At 42.7% G+C, this 21708-nt stretch overlaps 1 pseudogene across 1 annotated transcript; it reads right to left on the bottom strand.

The window, feature by feature from the left end:
- Positions 1 to 931: 931 nt before the first annotated feature.
- LOC110742491 lies at positions 932 to 3046 on the bottom strand (annotated as a pseudogene). The gene has a single exon (XR_004182244.1). The product of XR_004182244.1 is annotated as a keratin, type I cytoskeletal 18 pseudogene (transcript).
- Positions 3047 to 21708: the final 18662 nt, after the last annotated feature.

The following is a 21708-nucleotide window of genomic DNA, read 5'->3' as shown; positions in this document are numbered from 1 at the left end:
CCTAGTTTCCAAAAATAGTCTTAGGGCGAGGACTTGACAGAGGTAATTTGATTATGCCTGGGAGTGTCAGTTCATACATAGTTACCTGCCGAGGGTAGGCAGAATAGGTGAAGTCAACCTCGTGGGTTTTTTTTTTCTGTGATGTTAGCTAGAAATTTCCAGCGTTTCCTGAACATTGAAGTAAAAACGATGATACTGATCTAAACTACTAGAATCTAGATTGGAAGGAAAGTAATGCATCACGTTTTACTCTTGATGCTCAGAAAGCGATACCCCAAAGACTGAGAGGCTTTAGAAGCTGCCTCATAATGCAGGTCCCCCTAACCTTGACTTGTTGCCCGCCCTTTCCCCAAGTGCGGGGAGGTACTCTCTGAAATTTCCTTCCCAGACTAGAGAAGCCTCTTTGTAGAAGAAACAATCGCATTCCTCCCCTCACTGAGATCTGGTATCCTATTTCAGAAAGACAGAAATGCAGCCATGCCTGGAGGGACTTTTTCACAAGATAACTCAAAAGAAAATTATTTGCTAATTAATTTCTGTCCTTTCATTCTTCCTAATAATCATTTGCTGCTTCTCAAAATAAATGTCTACATTTCCCATCTCCCCTTTCCCCTATGAAAAAAAGGATATAAAATCTTCTGTACTCCATTAAGCTACTGGGTAATGATTCTCCTGCTATTACTCCGGTGTTATGTATGCCTTGTCTCCTGTTAATCGCCTGTTATCAGTTGATTTTTTTTTTCTTTTTTTAAGGTGGAGTCTCGCTCTGTCGCCCAAGCTGGAGTGCAGTGGCGCGATCTCGGCTCACTGCAACTTCCGCCTCCCGGGTTCAAGCGATTCTCCCACCTCAGCCTCCCCTAGCTGGGATTACAGGCACACACCACATGCCCAGCTAATTTTTGTATTTTTGTAGAGAGGGGGTTTCACCATGTTGGCTAGGCTGGTCTTGAACTCCTGACCTCAGGTGATCCGCCCGCCGTGGCCTCCCAAAATGCTGGGATTATAGGCATGAGCCACCGCACCTGGCCTTACCAGTTGATTATTTAAGTGAACCTTCAGCGGCAAAGTTGTTTTAAAACGTACTGATAATTGAGCCTTGTCTGCAGAGGTTGAGGCCATTGATTTAAGGTGGGCCCAGCCAGTGGTTCAATTTTGCCTGTCTTCCAGTGATTGGAATGTACAGCCAAGAGAGTGTAATTATGTTGCTGGCAGAAGTATTAACCTATCTGGATGTCACTGTCTTCACTTTCTGACTAGGCTGCTTCCAGGGAATCTTTCCACCTCAGTATTTATGAGAGATCTATAATTTTATAACAAACTTTTAAAGGAGACTTGGTTTCCTTAAACACAACTGATGACACCAGTTTTCTGGTTTTCTTCCATTTTTGTTTTTACAGCCACTGTCTCACAGTGTTGCCCAGGCTGGCTTTGAATTACTGAACTCAAGGGATCTTCCCACCTCAGCCACCTGAGTAGCTGGGACTATAAGTGGCACACCACTGTGCCTGGTCAGTTTTCTGGTTTTGATAACCTTTGCTTGTGTGAGATATTATCATTGGGGAAAGTTGGAGGAATATATAGGAGAAGTCTGTTTTTGCAACTTTCATGTCTTATTTCCAAATAACCCTAACTGATTATGTACTTCATTGAAACATTGGACTTCAATGAAATCATTACCTATATTTGTAATGACTTGAGAGTAATATAATTTGACTTAATTTTGACCTCTGAACTTTTTATTGGCCTCCTGCCCCAAAGAGTACCCTGCTTCTGCTGGTTTAATGTCTCAGAACTTTGGTGTCTTTGGTCTCAGATACCACTTTGCCATCCACTCTCCAGTGGATGGTGGTCTTTTGGATGGTTTGCATGGAGTTGCTGCTGTCCAGGGCATCACCAAGATTGAAGTCCTTGCCGTCTTCCAGCAGGTGGCGGTAGGTGGCAATCTCAGCCTCCAGCTTGACCCTTATGTTCAGCAGGGCCTCGTATTCCTGGGTCTGGCACTGTCCCTTTGCCCGGGCCTTTGCCAGCTCTGACTCCAGGTGCAGCAAGATCCTATTAAGCTGCTCCATCTGCAGGGCATAATAGGCCTCCACCTCCCTTAGGCTGTTCTCCAAGCTGGCCTTCGGATTTCTCATGGAGTCCAGGTTGATCTCCAAGGACTGGACTGTATGTCTCGGCCCTGTTAGCATCATAGCAGCTCCAACCTGGGCGGACAGTGTGATGACCCCTGTGGTGCTCTCCTCAATCTGCTAAGACCAGTACTTGTCCAGCTCCTATTGGTTCTTCAGAGCCAGCTTGCCATATTGGGCCCGGATGTCTGCCATGATCTTGGTGAGATCCTGAGATTTGGGGACATCTACCTCCACATTCAACCCAGAGCTAGCAGTCTGGGCTTGTAGAACTTTTACTTCCTCTTCGCGGTTCTTCCTCATGAAGCACAGCTCCTCCTTGAGAGCCTCAATCTGTCTCCAGCTGCAGCCGAGTGACATTGGTGTCATGGATTTCGTTTCCATGGATGTTGTTCTTCACAGACTGGCGTGTGGCCAACTCTGTCTCATACTTGACTCTAAAGTCATCAGCAGCAAGACAGGCATTGTCAATCTGCAGAATGCATTGTCCACAGTATTTGCGAAGATCTGAGCCCTCAGGTCCTGGATGGTCTTGAAGTAATGGCCCCAGTCTCTGACCTGGGGTCCCTTCTCCAGGTGCTCCTGGATTTTACTTTCCAGCCTCTGGTTCTTGGTCTCCAGACTCCTCACTCTGTCCAGGTAGGAGACCAGGTGGTTGTCAGGCTTTGCATGGTCTCCTTGTTCTGGATGCCACTCATTCCTGCCAGACCCCCAGCCGTCCCTGCGGCCAGGACCTGGGACCCCATGCTGCCCCAGAAGCTGGTGGAGTGGGACATGGAGATCCGGGAACCAGAGCCCCTGGCGCCTGCACAGACGCTGGCCATGCTGCTGACCAGCTGGGAGTTGTAGCTGGGCGCGTGGACAGAGCCCAGGCACTGGTAGTTGGTGGAGAAGGCAGAGTGAGTGGTGAAGCTCATGCTGTCCAGGGAGGAGGGTAAGAGGACAGGACTCAGGCTTTGCCGACCAATGTAACTTATTTTTAAGACATATCTTAATGGAAGATTTTCTCCTCTTTAGAGTCTTCCACTATGCCTCTCCAATAAGCTGGCTTGGTGACGTCTTGATATACTTTATATTTTTACCCACTAGGTTCATGATTAATCCAGTAAAGGTTCACAAGCATAGGAGGGAGAAGTCTGGGGGATGTGGGTGGGAGGAGGGTCCCTTGCTCTCCAGTAGTGCCCCTCTCTACTTCAGAGATCTGTTCCCAGTGGACCTCTGCTCTCTACTTCCTGTATCTGGCAGTCATTTCCAGGACAGCAGAGCCACCCAGGGCAGTTCCATAATTTTGTGCCCATTTCCCACTCATTTCTGACAGAACCCTTCATTTTATTGAAAACACATGATTTTTTTTTTTTTACTGTTCCTCCCTCCCAGCTTCAACAAAGGAGGAGGGGGTGGGTCAATATTTTATATAGGTATTTACTTAGCATTAACTCATCAAACTGTCATGTTATTTTAAATTTTAGTTTCATTTTTTAAAAATCTATGACACTGTAATTGGAGGTGGCAAACAAAAAAAAAAATCATGGATAATCCAGAGGATGGAGGGCATGGGGCTAGTGGCTCTACTCCACAAGGTTTTGTAAGGATGGAGGTTTTAAAAAAAATGAGTCTATTTCTGTGGATGGGAGGAAAAAATAATTTTTTAAAATGGTAACTCTGTCCTATCCTTTCAGAGTCAAATTCCAGAAAAATCATACTTTGGAAAACCTGTTATAGTGTCTCTTTTTTGTTTTTGTTTTTTTGAGATGGAGTCTTGCTCTGTCGCCCAGGCTGGAGTGCAGTGACTGGATCTTGGCTCACTGCAAGCTCCACCTCCCGGGTTCACACCATTCTCCTGCCTCAGCCTCCCGAGTAGCTGGGACTACAGGCGCCCGCTACCACACCTGTCTAATTTTTTGTATTTTTTGTAGAGACGGGGTTTCACTGCGTTAGCCAGGATGATATAGTGTTTCTTTTTCTTTCTCTCTTCCTTCCCCCCTCCCCCCAGTCACCTCCCTCCCCCCCCACACACCTTTTTTTGAGACAGGATTTCACTCTGTCACTCAGGCTGGAATGCAGTGGCACGATCACAGCTCACTGTTGCTTCGACCTCTCTGGGCTCAGGTGATCCTCCCACTTCAGCCTCCCAAGTAGCTGGCACTACAGACGTGCACCACCACTAATTTTTGTATTGTTTTGTAGAGACGGGGGTCTCACTGTGTAGCCCTAGTTGCTCTGGAACTTCTGGGCTCAAGAGATCCATCCACCTTGGTTTCCCAAAGTGTTGGGATTACAGGAGTGTGCTACAGGGCTCGGCTGTGTTACCTTGTTTCTGTTACTTTGTGGAAGGTTGCTTTTCCAAATGTACCTACTTATAAAACATCGACATTAAAATGCAGATGTGGGAAAGTCCACTGGGCACAATGGCTCACACCTATAATCCCAGCACTTAAGGAGGACAAGGTGGAAGGATCGCTTGAGCCCAGAAGTCTGAGACCAGTCTGGGCAAGAAAGTGAGACCATACCCCCTTTTTTTAAACAAAAAAAAAAAAAAAAAGAAAAGGAAAGAAAAAGAAAACAAAAATGGAAAGGGTAAGACCTAGTCACAATTATAAAGGATTCAAAGTTAGGAAGAGTGAAGCTCGTGTTTTTTTGTTTTTATTTTATTTATTTATTTACTGAGACAGGACCTCACTCTGTTGCCCAGGCTGAAGTGCAGTGACATGATCAAAGCTCACTGCAGCTTCTACCTCCCAGGCTCAAGTGACTCTCCCACCTCAGCCTCCCCAATATCTGGGACTACAGGCACACACTACCAAAACTAGCTAATTTTAAAAAACTTATTTTTTGTACAGACAGAATTTCACCACATTGCCCAGGCTGGTCTTGAACTCCTGGGCTCAAATGATCCTGCTGCCTCCATGTCCCAAAGTGCTGGGATTACAATTGTGAGATGCTGCACCTGGCCAAGCCCACTTTTTTTTTTTTTTTTTTTTTTTTTGAGATGTGGTCTCACTCTATTGTCCAGGCTAGAGTGCAGTGGCACAATCTCAGCTCACTGCAACCTCCGCCTCCTGGGTTCAAGCAATTCTCCTGCCTCAGCCTCCCCAGTAGCTGGGACTACAGGCACACGCCACCATGTCTGGCTAATTTTTGTATTTTTAGTAGAGATGGAGTTTCACCCTGCTGACCAGGCTGGTCTCGAACTCCTGACCTCGTGATCCATCCACCTCAGCCTCCCAAAGTGCTGAGATTACAGGCGTCAGCCACTGCACCCAGCAACCAAGCCCATGTTTTAATTGTATATGTTGGTGCAATAGTAATTACAGTTTTGCCATTTTAATAGCAAAAAAACACAATTACTTTTGCACCAACCTAATATAAACGCATTAGTAGAAATGAATCCAGGTAAGTAATATGAGACTACTGGAAAGTAAATGACTGAATTCCTTGTCACTCTAAGAAAAAATGTGATAGTCTGTAATTGTACACACACAGCAGAGGTCTGGCTACTAAACCCTGAGTTCACCCATGTCTAAAAGAAAATCCAGTGATAAGTAAACATATCATTACTGTTTCAACACAGGCAGGCTTCCAATGACAACTGAAGAGACAAGTGGAATTATCAGTGGCCTACCTGGGGCTACTGAAGAATGATATACCTGATGTTTAAATTAGTTCTCATTCTACTAGACTCTGTTCCCTCTCTGGGGAGCATGGTTTTCATTATTTACATTTCAGGTTCTTTAATCTTAAAATCACAATTGGCATCATTCCATTAATTTATTCAGCAATCACCAGTAGACCACAGGAATTTAACACTTTGCCACCAAAACCTAGGCAAATGAAGTCCCCAGCTAGAAGGAGCTACACTCAGAAAGACAAATGTTAAGGTGACCAGCAAGTATAAGAAGCAGGCAGGGAAGGGATAAATCGTCATGTTAGATGCCATTATGGAGAAGGTATAACCTTAAGAAGTTGCTAATCAAATTTCTGTTGATGGCAGAGACAGTGGAGCATCTGACTTTATGCAATAGCTGTCCTCTCTGTTATATGACTACACACATTCTGAACTGGTTGCTCTCTTCATTAGAAATAGAGTCACTCTATAAATGATTTGTAATGAACACTTACGCATATGCTGCCTGGTACATCTCCTAATATCCCTGGCCTGGAGATTCTGCTGCTGGCTCTGCTGAGAATTAGTCCTGAGACTTTGGGCAAACATAGTTTTCTCATCTTTAAAGTGAGGGAGCCTGACCTTTGCAGGTCTAAAATTATTTGACTCTGATCATAAACATATCTTGAACTTTAGACTCATTTTTGGTTCTTATTTCTTCTTTCTGTGTTAATCACCAAGTTCTCTTGGCCCTTCTAGGAAAGAAATTGTTTTTGAATCTCTCTGTTCTGTCTATTCTCACAGCTACACATCTGCTGTTACATCATGTTTGGACCATTATAGTAGCCTCCCAAATGGTCTCCTTGTCTCTATTTTCTGCCATTCCTTATTCATCCTGGGAAATCTCTCAGTCTTTTTGAAATACCAATTTCCCTACCTCACTTTCTTGAACAAAAACTTTGGAGATGAAAAATAGAGATCGTGACTTCTCAGCCTTTTGACTAAGATCAAATATAAAAGATAGAGATCAAACACCTTTTGGCAGTTGAGGCTTTCCACAATCTAAATTTACCTTGTCTTCTGTTTCCTTGTCACATTACCACCTCACCTTATTCCCCACTGTGTCTCTGCCTGAACCAAGACCAACTGGACCTGTCTGCTCACTAACAAATATGTCATTTACTTTCCCTCATTCTATTTCTCAAGCCTGCAATATTCTTACTACTCCTCCTTGCTAATCAAATCCTAGCAAGTATTTTGAGACTTGGGATGTTCTACGTTTTGCCGAAAGCCTTCCACCACCTAATCTAACTTACACTAATTTTCCCCTTTCTCAGAGCCCCTCCTAGCGTTTATGACCTCTAGTATGTATTTTGACACGATTCCATACTATTATACACTATTACTGATCTTATCATGGGTGTATGTTTGGACAAAAATAAGACCATTTTCCATTTATTTTGCATCCTCTACGGCACCTGGTAGACACTGTATGTTAGGCATATAATCAGCACACATGGACTGAATTTGCCCACTTGTTTCCTAGTGCCTTTCATAGGCAACCTGGTTTTGCCTTTTCCTTTCCATTCCGGAGCTAATTCCATCCTCACATCTCTGTCCTACCAATACAGCCCTCTCTCCCTATGGAGGCTCCAGAGCCCCCATTTATCATGTTCTCTTTGTAGCACTTGGTAGCAGATCAGCCATGTTTCCACTTCTGCTCTATTCTTTGTTTTCTTACAGTGGGCTAGTTAAATAGTCCAGGACTTCTGCTTCATACAGGCACGGTCTGCAGAACAAGAGCCCTGTTGGAATTGCCATAATCAAAGAGATTGTATATATTGTGGGGGCTGGGGAGGGGGTGGAAACTCACAGAAAGCAGTACGGTGAAGTGTTTTGGTGTCTAATATACATGTAGGCTCTGGGACAGTTTTGGAGATAGGTCTGGAAATTGGGCATATGTGACTGAGATGTATGGCCAATGGCAATTTCATAAACTGAACTATAAAGTCAACAAACCCACAAATTTGCTTTTAGAGCTAAAGTTAATATTACCCAGTTCAATCTCTCTCTCTCTCTCTTTTTTTTTTTTTTTACACACAAAAAAACTAAGGTCCAAAGAAGTACTTGAAAATAGTAGAAAATAAATATTAGCTGATTGCAAATAATCTAATCAAGTTAGTCTTTAGACAGATTCATTCTTTATGGTATTTAATGTCAGAACCAACTAGTCTTGGTTTTAGTCAGCAGTTCAAGAGTAAATCATACTTGTCAGCATGACAACTAAATAGGACCCATCAAGGGAATCTGGCTTTGCTGACACCTTGATTTCAGACCAATGAACCTGACTTAGGACCATCTGACCTCCAGAACTATAAGAAAATAAATGTGTGTTGTTTTAAGCCATCAAGCTTCTTGTAATTTGTTACAGCAGTCCTAGAAAATATACAGTGACCTTAGGGATTCTTCAAGTAAGGTAAACTTCAGTAATATCTTTATCTCAATAGCACTGGAAAATCAGATAAGCCATATTAATTATGTTTTTTAATGTTATCAGGTGTGGGCCACCAGCCTTAAGCCAGGGGGAGCTTTGTAAGACAGGAACATATAAAATGATAAAAGCTTCACTACATACAGTTTTCCTGACTCTGATTCTGAGTGGGACAACCAGTGAAAATTGCAGGTGAAGAAAAGAAATGCATATTTATTCCTCCACTGGGAAAAAAATACTGTCAAAAGCTATGTGACTTGAGGTAAATTAATTTGCTTATTTAGGCAATTATTTAAGCTCAGTTTACTCACCAATAAAATGATAACACCTACCACAAAAGATTGTTAGGAGGCAAAATGATTATAGATTAATTCATGTATTTTCCAGTCCTTGGAAATGCAGATTCCCTATGTGGTGTTGGTCAATGGTTAATGCCTGTTTTTCTGGCCAGGGATTTTTGATCTGCCAGCTGTGAACAGTTTGTCTTCATTCATTCATCTTTAAATTCTTACTTATTAATTGACAAGTAAGTACCAGGTTCTATTCTAGGCATTGGGAATGTTTCTTGTACAATTAAAAATAGAAAGGGACCTAGCAAGTCCCTGGAAATGACATTTTTAAAATGATTCCATTTTCCTTTTAAGGATTAAGTTGTAATTTTATTTTGAGCAACGAAGTGACTGACCCCTTTTAGTAATGTTTTCTATTTCATAATAAACATTCAACAGAAATAGAATTTCATGAGGAAACTTTTACAAATAATGAGAATCAGCTATTCCGAAGCTCCCTACACATTTTAACTCGTGTCCTGCCAGGAACACATTCATTAACTATTTTGAACACTATAAAACAAAAGTAAACCGGCACCACATCAAGTTCCCTGCATATAGTTGTCATGTCTGTTTAAATTCTCTAGCAGTTTGTGTGTGTGTGTCTTGTGATATTTTTCACAGTTCCAGGCCAGCTGTTTTGAAGCATGTTCCTAAATTTGGATGTGTCTGATTATTTCTTCATGATTAGATGCAGGTTAAATATTTTTCAAGGAATACTCCATAGGTAATGTTGTATCTACTCCATGCTTCGCATCTAGGGGCACACATTGCCCAATTTTTTGTTCAATTATTGGCTAATTTTTATCATTTTGTTAAGGTGGTGTCCATCACATTTCTCCATTGTAAAAGTACTTTAACACCCTTGCAATTAATAAGTAATCCATGGGGTTATTCTTCCACAATAAATAGCATTCTCTATAACAAATATCAGTATCAAAGAAAAATGGCCTAGAATGAAATTTTGTACAGTTAGAATGACTTTAACAAACCTCTAGTGAGTATTCACTAAACTATGTTATGCTAGGTACTAAGACCAAAGTGGTGAACAAGTAGAGTACACGGAATGCTACATGAAAGGGCAGAATACTGCAGGAGCATACAGGAGAGGAGCAAAGACCATTACATGTGAAGAAATGGAAGTTCAGAGATGTGAAAGGACCTGACCAAGATTTTAGATCCAGTAGCAGAGGTGAAATTAGAACTGTGGTTTTTCTCATGCCCAGTCCAGTGTTCTCTCCATGACCACACACAACGGCTCTACTGTAATGTTGGTTCTCCGGAACAAGTATAGCATTTGTTACCACAGTGAAAACAATGATACCTTAGTACTAAAACAACAAGTTTTCTCCAGATCCACCACAAGGTGCTTTAGAGGGAATTTCGATTTAAATTATGTACATTGTAACATTAAAGTCACTGGAGACCTAGTCTAGTTTTGCCTCAGGAAACTGTTTCTTTATAGAGTCACTATCACACATACACATAGGCACATACACACGCAGGCACATGCAGACAGCACATAACTGGATATTGCTTACCAGCCCCATCTTAAAAATACCACAGAACAAGATTTTTCTTTTCAGCAATGAGGAAACAGTTCAGAGGTATCTATATCCTAGTCTTGAGAGTAACGACTTACATTTGATACAGAATTTTTATAGTTTACATAGTATTTTCATATACTATCACTGGACTCTTGAACAAAACAACCCAGTTAAGGCAGGTGTGGTTGGGCACACCTGTAGTACCAGCTACTCAGGAGACTAAGGTGAGAGGATCACTTGATCCCAGGAGTTCAAGTCCAGCCTGGGCAACATAAGGAGACCTCATCTCTTAAAAACACCTGAATTGGCCAGACACGGTGGCTCACGCCTGTAATCCCAGCACTTTGGGAGGCTGAGGTGGGTGGATCACCTGAGGTCAGGAGTTCGAGACCAGCCTGACAAACATGGTGAAACCCCGTCTGTGGTGTTAGCCGGGTGTGGTGATGCATGCCTGTAATCCCAGCTGCTTTGGGAGGCTGAGGCAGGAGACTCGCTTGCACCCAGGGGGCGGAGGTTGTAGTGAGCCAAGATGGCGCCATTGCACTCCAGCCTGGGCAAGAAGAGCGAAACTCTGTCTCAAAACAAAAAACAAAAAACAAAAACCCGCCTGAATTATTTCTTAAGGTGGGAAAGAGGGATCAGTGTAAAATGTTGGCTGGATTACTCTCTTGCCTTTAGATATAAAACTATCTAGTGTATACCTAATTTTCAGAATTAAAAAACTAGGGAACGATCAAACGTATATGTATCTTCTTTTTCAAAAGCCTGTGGCACCCAGTGTTTCCAGGTGGTCTCCCATTCAAGGACTAGCTAAGCAGGTCGGACCCTGCTTAGCTTCCAAGATCAGAGGAGATAGGGCAAGTTCAGGGTAGTGTGGCTGTGGACCATATGTTTTTATACATATAATTTATATTCATTCAGTCAATCCTACTCGGAGCAGGACGATCTCAGCTTCAAACTCAAAAGCTGGATCTGGTGGTCAGCTCTATCAGGCAGTGTTTTGTCATGGGATTTAAGATCTCTTGTGCTTAGTTTTGGATCTGTAAACATAAATCCCAACCCGAACTCTTCCCTGTGCTGTCAGAGTTCAGGGAGAAAGGTGGCAGTAGAGACGTCATATACTGGAAAAGCTTCGACTCTACCCTGTCATGAAAACTTTCAGGAACATTTCTTATTTCTTTTTAGAGACAACGTCTCACTATGTTGCCCAGGCTGTCCTCGAACTCCCGGGCTTCAGCAATCCTCCCGCCTCACCCTCCGATGTAGCTAGGACTACAGGACCCCGACCCGGCGCCGCCTAAGAACTGTTTTTAAACGTGAAAGCCACGATTATCATTTGCTTTTTGCTCTTCCTTTCATCTTCTCGATAAGAAACCTCGTAACACACTGCTTGCTTTGGGATAAGTGAATTCAAGTATTATTATGGCATTTCCAATTTTCACGGAAGAACTTTGGCGATATCATAATCGTCACAAGCCCTGAAAGGGCCATCAAAGGTCAAGCAGGGAGGTGGGTTTCCTGGAGGGCTTCACTGTGGAGTAAGTGACTGGAGGGGGCTGATCAGTTTCCCCTTTCCCGTTTCCCAGAGCTCAGTGGTAGTCGGCTGCCTACACCCCGTCAGACAAGTGGCCTGAGTCCCCCGCAACCCCTGCAGGTCCGGCCGCCCCCGCCAAGCCTCAAGGCGTTCAAGCCAGGAACGATCGAGGTCAGCTCTGCCACGGAACATGTTTAAGACCCGGCAGCAAGTTCCGGGGGAGGCAAATTGACTTCACAACGGTCGAGAAGGGGGAGCCCGCCCACTTCGTCATTTCTCGGAATCCCAGGGGACTCGCCGGAAGAGCGGCTCACAAGCCGGAAAACCGGCAAATCCGAGGTCTCTCGGCTCATGCGCCGCGCCGTCCTCTTCGCGTGGTTACCGTAGAGAGGATCCCTCCGCCAGCCACTGCATCCGGCGGCCGGATCTAACTTGCCTGCCAGGGTTCTACCCATGAGCGGCCGTGACGTAGGCGGTCCTTTCCCTTGGCCCCTCCCACCGCGGCACCGCTTTTTGTGTCGTAAGCCTCAGAATCCTCTGGCTTAGTCCGTCTCTGTTACCGCCCCCCGCCTGACCCTCGCTGGGTCTGAAGAAAAGTAAAAGTCATTTTGTCATTTCCTGAAACTTCAAGTTAAACTTTTGAGCTGTTCATTTCCTAAAAGGGCGAAAACGCGGACACTCCTCGAGCTAGTTCATCGCCTTTTAACCTGGGAGTTCTGTTAAAAGGAAGTAACTGCAAAATGTGTTCGCTGTTAGGTTTCTTTGGAAGCTTTGGGTTGTGTTCATGCGTTCTCTCGGCATGTGAACTGGGAGAAAGTGGAGCGCCAGCCATATAAAATGATAACTTTGCATATGGTGGCTGGGAGGTATGATGCCCATTCTAGCTTGATGAAATTAATGTAATTTTAATTAAGTTTAATTTTCGTTTGAATTACCCAGGAATAGCATCTTGAAAGGCGGGGCATAAAAAGCAGTTAAAGAGCTTCGAGAAACGGTTAATCTTTTTGTAAACTAAAGACCAAATGAATATCCAAGTGCATTAGAAAAGAAGTAAACTTATAAGGGCCGAAGGGTTTGTCTGCAATTTACAGCTAATTAGTCTCAAAAAGATTTCTGTGACTTGCCCAAGAGAGGTGGAGTTGGGGCCACTGTTTTCACAGGGACACCACCAGGGCCCACTTGAATACTGCCGCCCTTAGGACCCGCCGTACATGGCCGTCCAGGGCCTCTTTTCTTGTCTTCCACTCTCACTTGTCTGTTCTCCCCTTTCCATGTCTTTGGTTCCTTTCCTGAGTTTCCCTTGTCTCCACTCCCCTTCCCGTTTGCTTCCTCTGTCTCTTTAACTTCTGTTTCCTTGATGGTGGAGTCAACTTTCCTTTCCCTTAAAAGGCCATAAAAGGAAATATAATTATTTTTAAAACGTCTTTTCATAAGGCTTGTTTTCTTGTCCTAAGCCTGTTTTTTTTTTTGGGGGGGGGGAGTGAAAAAGTTCATATACAGATAGACATAAAACTTCCTCTAGTAAAAGCTGCCCTCTATTTTCTTCCACAGCTATCCTGTGAAACTAGGAGTGTGTGTGAATGGTGAAGCAAAGAGAGGGAGACATGGGTTCAGTAGAAGAGGGAGCGCAGTGTGTGTAGGGAGTTAATTAGAACCAGAGGGCCTGGGTCTGTGGCGCATGCCTGTAATCCCAGCACTTTGGGAGGCTGAGGCGGAGGACCCTTTGCACCACTGCACTCTAGCCTGAGCAACAGAGTGAGATCCAGTCTCAAAACAAAAACAAAAACAAAAAAAACCAGAAACAGGAGAAAAACCATCCATATAAGCAGAGAGGTACTTAAAATGTTGCAAAACTCAGTTCCAAATAATATGTCTGTGGATTCTACAAAATCTAGGAAGCGCATATTTCCAATCAATCTTTGTATATTCATCTGTAATGCATTTCCTTAGATGATTTGGGTCTTTTAGGAATAAATCTGTAGCTTTAGCCATCCCCAAAGTAATCACAGGCGTTCACTGTCTATTCAATGACAAAGTATTGTGAACTATTCTATGAAATAATAAAATATCAGTGTTTTCAGACTGCATGCCCTTTTCAGTAGCCTTTTCAGTGTGATGGCACCTGTACCCAGTTCTGCCAGTGGATGTTGTTATCTTTGATCTACAGTTGGGAAGCTAAAACCCAGAAGGTTACTTGTCTAAGACTAGACGCCTCCAAGAAGGCAGAACTGTGGCTGCTATTTCCAATTTTCTAGTCTCTGAACATGTAATTAAAGAACTAATTTCCAATTTACAATGAATAATAGAATTTACTAAAACATAACAACTGACGAAAGTGTGCTGTTTTATTCCCAATTTCTCTCTCTATCTCTTTCTTTCGTTTGTGACAGTCTCGCTCTGTTGCCCAAGCTGGGGTGCAGTGGTCAGGTCTCCGCTGACTGCAGCCTCCGACTCCCAGGTTTAAGCGGTTCTCAGTGCGTCAGACTCCCCAGTAGTTGGGACTATAGGCAGGCGCCACTACATCTGACTAATTTTTGTATTTTTAGTAGAGGTGGGGTCTCACCGTGTTGGCCAGGCTGGTCCCAAGTTCCTTCTCAAGTCATTTGCCCGCCTTGACCTCCCAAAGTGTTGGGATTACAGGTGTGAGCCACTGTGCCCGCCCCAATTTGTTTCTTTGGTGTTGGTAATTCTGCTTGGTCAACAGTAACTTGCAGAAATTGATTGGAACATATATTTTGATAAAGTATTTGAAGGTATTCCTGAAGTTTGATTTATGTTTCAGGAGCCTATATTGAAAGAAAATAAACTGCTGTGTATTCCATAATTTAAAGATAATTGTTCATTTTGGTGACATTTGGTAGTTGGATAGTGGAGACAAATGATGGTACTCTATGATCTTCAATCTAAACATTTATGTTAGGACAAATTATTCCCTTATCTGTATAATGCTTTATTTTTGCCCTGACCTCTACAAATCACAGTAGCACCATTATTCGATCTTGTTCTCTTTTTCAAAAAATTCTACCTTCCAAGGTGGTGGTTCTTTAAGTTTATAAGTGAACCATAAAGTAGTTGGAAACCTGGATCCCAGGATGGTAGAAATATGAAGCTTGTTTATTCCAAGGACAGTTTTATCTATGTATAGGACTTTATTGTCCTTACTGTATACAGCATTTTAATGGGGAGGGGGAAGTAGGAGCATTGTTAGGGGTTAATTTAATTTTTGTAGTTTTAAAAAACAAACATTTCTGTTCTTGTGATAGTTTGCTAAGAATGATGGTTTCCAGCTGCATCCATGTCCCTACAAAGGACACAAACTCATCCTTTTTTATGGCTGCATAAGGGCCTATCATGGGGAGGGGGGAGGGGGGAGGGATTGCTTTGGGAGTTATACCTGATGTAAATGACGAGTTGATGGGTGCTGACGAGTTGATGGGTGCAGCACACCAACATGGCACAAGTATACATATGTAACAAACCTGCACGTTATGCACATGTACCCTAGAACTTAAAGTATAATTAAAAAACAAAAAACAAAAAACAAAAAAAACAAACATGACTGTATCAGTCTTTAAAATCAGCAATAGTGTTATACTGCTAGAACTTTAGAACATACAGACATGAAATAATATCCTCACCAGAAAAGTGCTAGCCAACTCCATTATTGGGAAGCTTGAGAGTACATTTTAACAACATCTACACTTAGGGGATAAAATTTGAAACAAGAGTTCAAAGGACAAGGTTTATTAACCTTATCCTTTTGTCTTGCAAAGAAGACAGAAGCTCTCACAATTAAACAATTTGAACAGAAAGATGAGCAAGGGATTGGTCTTTGTATGTTTAATTACTGTGAAGCTATAATGGAAAACCTCTTGTGGGTCAACATGTATTTGCATGTTTGCAAATAATGTTTTACTTCAGATTATTTAGAAAATATTTTATTCCAAAGTATTGTGAACTTTCAAACATCTATTCTGTAGATGATTGAAACATTTTGGATAATTAATCTGTTAATTCATATTGATACAAATATCTTTGACTGTCATACTCTGTTGCAGCTACTATCGCTACATAGCAGATTGGCCCAAATTAAGCATCTTGAAACAACCATTTCTTATGTTCATGGATTTTGGGGCAATTCACATCAGACACGACAGGAATAATCTCCCCTTCTTGTGGGGTCAGGTCTCATCTCTTAAGCTGGGCTGGCTCAAAGACTAGAATCGCTGATGGGAACACTCATACCTGGCTGCCTTATATGATTTGGTTTCCTTACAGCTAGTGATCTCAGGGTAGTCAGACTTTTTACCAGGCAGTTCAGGATTCCAAGCCTGAGTGTTCTAGTGCACAAGGCTGCATTGCCTAATATAATACCAAGCTTCGGTATCACGTCCACAGTAGTCTGTTGGTTGAAGCAGTCACAAGCCTGCCCATAGTCAAGAGGTGTGGCCATAGATGCTACCCCCTCTACCTCTCCATGAAGAGTATAAAAAAACTTACGACCCTGTTTAAAAACTGCCACTTACTTTATTCAGCCCTCTTATACTCATATTCAACTCTGAAGAATTTTTCTTTATTTTCCCAAAGGGACTACATATTCATAAAACCCCCTACATGTGGGTGAAGGTCAGTTAAACTGCCATGGGGTGATTTTTCTTTCTCATGGGAAGCAGATGGAATTAACAGACTGTGGCTGCTGTTTTTAAACAAGGTATGCCAATATCTGTATCCCTTCTGAGACGAGTTGTGTTTCTTCAGTAAGGGAGAACATGTAATCATGCCCTGTTGAAAGCCCTTTTATTTAGAAATCATGCTTGCTTTTACTCTTTATTATTTGGATATATATGTATGTCTGGAAATAGACTGAGAGGAAACTTGCCTGTTGATATCTTAATAAAAGTAATTAAAACATTCCCAAGGCTGGGACTAGGACGAGGTGAGTGAGGCACTTGCTTCAGCTGTAAAATTTAAGGCTATGCCGAAAACTCAGTAATCCAAATGAATATTTTCGTGAAGTATTAAAGAAAATTAAATCTAATGCCAAGCAATGTATAATCAAATATCAAAGTTTTAGATAAAGACAGCATATTATTTTCCTAGGGCTGCTGTAACAAAGTACCCAAAACTGGGTGGCTTAAAAGAACATACATTTCTTTTCTGTCAGTTCTGGAGGCCAGGGCTCTCAGGAGGAAACCTCATGCCTGTCTGCTAGCTTCGGGTCATTGCCAGCAATCCTTGGTGTTTGTTAGCTTGTCTCCACTCATCTGCACCTCCATCATCACGAGTTCTTCTCTATGTGTCTCTGTGTCCTCTCCTTTTCTTTTGAGGACACCAGCCACTGGACTTAGGGCCCATCGTAATCCAATAGGACCTCATTTTAAATAATTATATTTGCAAAGACCGTTTCCAAATAAGATCACATTCTGAGGCTCTGGGTAGACATGAATTTTTTGGAGGCATTGTTGGACAATACAGATAGGATCAGTGTTACTGATTTTTTTTTTTTTTTTTTTTGCCATAAGATCCAATGTGGCTGAGCATGGTAACCCCCAGTCTGCCTCAACATCCAAAAACTTGCTCACACCTATTACAGGAGTAGATATTAAATATGTTTTGGGCAGGGCACGGTGGCTCATGCCTGTAGTTCCAGCACTTTGGGAGGCTGAGGCAGGTGGATCACCGAGGTCGAGAGTTCGAGACCAGCCTGACCAACATGAAGAAACTCTGTCTCTACTAAAATTACAACAAAATTAGCCGGGCATGGTGGTTCATGCCTGTAATCCCAGCTACTCGGGAGGCTGAGGCAGGAGGATCGCTTGAACCCAGGAGGCGGAGGTTGTCGTGAACCGAGATCACACCGTTGCACTGCAGCCTGGGCAACAAGAGCAAAACTCCGTCTCAAGAAAAATAATAATAATAATAATAAAATAAAATAAATGTGTTTTGACTCAAAATAGACAACGCATTACGAGATTTTTTTTAGTAGTTAGCATGGGCTGGCTACTGCTAAGTGAGCTGCTGTTCCGTCACCTCTGGAGCCCAAGACTGAGAAGTTTCACCCACTCATCTATTTCAGCTGCCACATACCTGTATCATGACTCCTAAATCTGTCTCTCCAGCCTCATTACTCTATGAATTCTAGATTCCTTTTTCTGGTGGCTCCTGGACATCCCAACTTGTTAGCCTAAAGGCATCTCAAATATAACATATTTCAATGAAGCATTTATATCTCCTTGTCCTCTTCCCCATCTCCTTCATTGGCATATTCATCCTCCCTGTCCCCTAAAACAAACCCTTGAGAGTCTGTCTACTCTGGTCTCTCCGTCTTTCCCAGCATCTTGTCTGGTTCCACCTCAGAGACAATTCTGGATCACCTTCCTCTGCCATGATTCTCAACGTTTTATCAGCAGGTATCATCTTGGGTATGGAGATGTTCCTATAGAATATAATGTTTATCATGATCTGCTTGGAAAATAAGAGTTGTGACTGTGTTACAGGTTTGGATACTAAATATATTTTGCCTCAGAAAATACGGTGAATTATACATAATTTTTTCAGGATGACTTTGACATTATATATGGTTATATATATATAATAGACATATACTCTGTATTATATATATAAACTATGTATTTTATATATACTTAAACCCTATATATTTACACACATACACACACACACACACAAAGACAGTGAGAGAGAGAGCGAGCATGAGCCTGGGCTTACATGATTCTGCCTTCAGCCTCAGAAAGGGATTATGGGCATACACTACCACCCTCATACTGGATGTTATGTTTTGATGCTTTAGTATTGCTAAACCTGGTCACCCGAAGCAAATTCCTTCTAGTCTCCGTTTTGCTATAATAGAAACTCTGTTCGTCCTGAGGATGCTGCTCCCTTGTGGCCCTCTCTAGTGTGGCAGTTCATAGGCCTCCTACCCCTGACTCTGAAGCAGAGTGGAAGTCCTCCCTTCTCCTTCTGGTCACTTCTGGACCATATTCCCCCCTCCACCCTATCCCTACCCCAGTTTTTAGTATCACATTAGCAGATTGGCATACTCTATTATTCCACAGTACAAACATTTATGAACCTCCTGAGTTCTTCTCCCTGTTTTTTTGAAGATTTTTACCTTCAGGTTCACTGCCATTCTCTGAAGTGACACTGATTTCAGCATCCAAGTAGATGATCTTCCAGTAGCTAGATTTCATGGTTCCTTGACTTCCCCTTTTCCAACAATTTTGTTCTGTCTCTGTAGCAGCCACTCTATTCCCGTGGACCTACTTTAAACTGTGTCATCTCACATTCAAGCCATCATCTCAGTCTTACTTTACCACCTCTAATCTTTGCAGCTCACTCTTCCTAGTTCTTTTCACCCCACATTATATTCTCACTATTCTCTTTACCTGGTTTAAATCCCATGATGAGTCATTATAATAACTCCCTTGCATAACTCTCAGCACCCAACTAAACCCACCCAGCATAATATAATTGCAGAAAGACACACAACCATGCTTCCCGGGTTCACTCTGAATGACCCCAACCTTGAGTGGGCCCTTAATTCTGTGTGGCGACCGCTCATTTCCCTGGAACATTCACCTTCTCCTAGATAACCATTCTGATAATAAACACACTCTCCTGGATACCTAGTTTTCACACCTTCCCTTCTTTCTTCTGACCTCTCATACCTCTCCCATCATCACTCTGTCAGTTTCCTTAAGAAAACAGGAGTGATCTGAATAGACCTCCTTGGCGATCACCACCTGTCCACTCACCTTCTGCACCTGGGTCTACATACTCTGCCTTCCCTGATGTTTCTGTGGGTGGACTGTCCATGATCCTAGCTAAGAGCAGCCCCTTCATGTGTGCCCAACAGCTCTTCTTCTTTCATTTATTCAAGGTAATTACAGCAGCAATTGTTCCCTCCTTCTGTATTATCAGTTGACTTTGAGATAGGGTCTCGCTCCGTCACCCAGGCTGGTCTCAAACTCCTGGCCTCAAGTGATCCACCTCCCACAGACTCCCAACTCACTCAATTGATATTAATTATATATTAATCAATATCAGTCAGTTAATATCATTATCAATCAATGGATTGTTCATCAGTATACAATCTGTACTTTGTCTAATTAAAAATTAAGCCTCTCTTTTGATCTCTCATCTGCTCTAGCTACTGCCCCATTTTCCTGGTTTATTTTTTTTACACAGCCAAACACCTTGCTATGGTTTGGATGTGGTTTATTTGTCCCCTCCAGACTTCATGTTGATATTTGACCCCCAGTGTTGGAGATGTGTCCTAATGGGAGGTGCTTGGATCTTGAAGGTAGATTCCTCATGAATAGCTTAGTGCCCTTCCTTAATGGTGAGTTCTCACTCTACTAGTTTCTGGGAGAGCTGGTTGTTCACAAGAGGCTGACACTTTCTACCCGCTGCCCCCCATCCACTACCTTGCTTCCTCTCTGGCTGTGTGATCTCTGTACACACTGGCTCCCCTTCTGCCTTCTGCTCTGAGTGGAAGCAGCTTGAGATGCAGATGTCCAGTCTTGAATTTTCCAATCACCAGAATTGTGAGCCAAATAAAATATTTTTCTTTTTTCTTTCTTTTTTTTTTTTTTTTTTTGAGACAGGGTCTTGCTCTGTCACCCAGGTTGGAGTGCAGTGGCACCATCTCAGCTCACTGCAGCCTTGACCTCCCAGGCTCAACTGATTCTCCCACCTCAGCCTCTAGTAGCTGGGATTACAGGTGCGTGCCACCATACTTGGCTAATTTTTAAATTTTTTTTGTAGAGAAAGGGTTTTGCTATGTTATCTAGGCTGGTCTCAAAACTCCTGGACTCAAGTAATTTCCCTGCCTTGGCTTCCCAAAGTGCTTGGATTATAGGCCTGAGCCACTGCACCCAGCCAGATTTATTTTATTTATAAGTTATCCAGTCTCAGATTTCTTTATTGCAGCACTAAATGGAATAGACACATCTCAACATTTTCCTAATCCTCTCTTTTCATTCTTTATTGGACCCACTCAAACCAGGTTTCACCCTTGCCGCCTCAGTAGACCTGCTCCTATTAAGGTCACTGTGACTGCTCTACCATTGGTTAATTCTCACACTTTACCTTTCCCAGCCCATCAGCAGCTGTGACACAGTGGCCTCTTAATTGGCTTTTCTGCCTTTACCCACATTCCCTGAAGTCTGTTCTCAACACAGAAGCCAAAGTGATTCTTTTAACAGCTTTATCACTGGGTCAGCTCACCCCATTCTTCTCCTTAACAAGTTCATCCTATTAATAAAAGCCAAAATTTAAATCATGTCCTAAAACTCTCTCAATAATTCTGGAAACTTCTCTCCTGCTGTTCTCTCATAGATTCATCCCTTCTAAGCACATTGACTTCCCAGCTATTGTTCTGACACACCTGGACACACTTTTCCTTAGGATACTTCAGTAGGGAGTTTCTTCTGCCTAGAAAGCTCTCCACTCATCATTATTATCTGTCCTCTCCAGCCCTCCTTCCACCCCCAGCACTAGAATGCAAAACCGCTAAGGCAGGGAGGTTGGCCCTTGTTCACTGCTCTCGGTGCTTGTTCACTGCTCTCACACAATCTCGGTGCTAAGAATTATGCCTATAGTAGTCCTCATACAATGTTTGTCCAATGACTGAAAGACCTCATGTTTTGTCCTCATCCTGTACCTTCCTACTTGTGTAACCTTGGCCTGGAATGCCTTTTCTCCCACAAGGAAAGTATTCATTCCTTCAGGCTTACCTTTTTGGTGAAAAGTCTTTTTGTTTTTCTTCTTCCTTTTCTATTACCCATGCTGGTGATTTAAATACACTTAACCACAATTACCTTTATTATCCCTAAGAAACTTAAGGTTCAATATGGCCAACTAGAGGCAGCCAGGAGGAACATCTGTCACTGAGGGACCGGGACATCAGGAAGACTTGAACGCATTTAGCAGATCTTTGGAGGAAAGGCATTAAGAGTGGACAGAGGGAGGACACAGACACTCAGCTGAAGGGAGAGGAAGCTGGGAGCACTGCATGGGGCTACTGCACACTAGGATTTATTCCTGGCCCCCAAT

This window comes from Papio anubis, chromosome 2 (assembly GCF_008728515.1).
Source record: "Papio anubis isolate 15944 chromosome 2, Panubis1.0, whole genome shotgun sequence".
In the NCBI taxonomy this organism is placed as follows: domain Eukaryota; kingdom Metazoa; phylum Chordata; class Mammalia; order Primates; family Cercopithecidae; genus Papio; species Papio anubis.
Note: the sequence above shows the minus strand (reverse complement) of the source record. Positions and strands in the feature narration are given on the sequence as shown.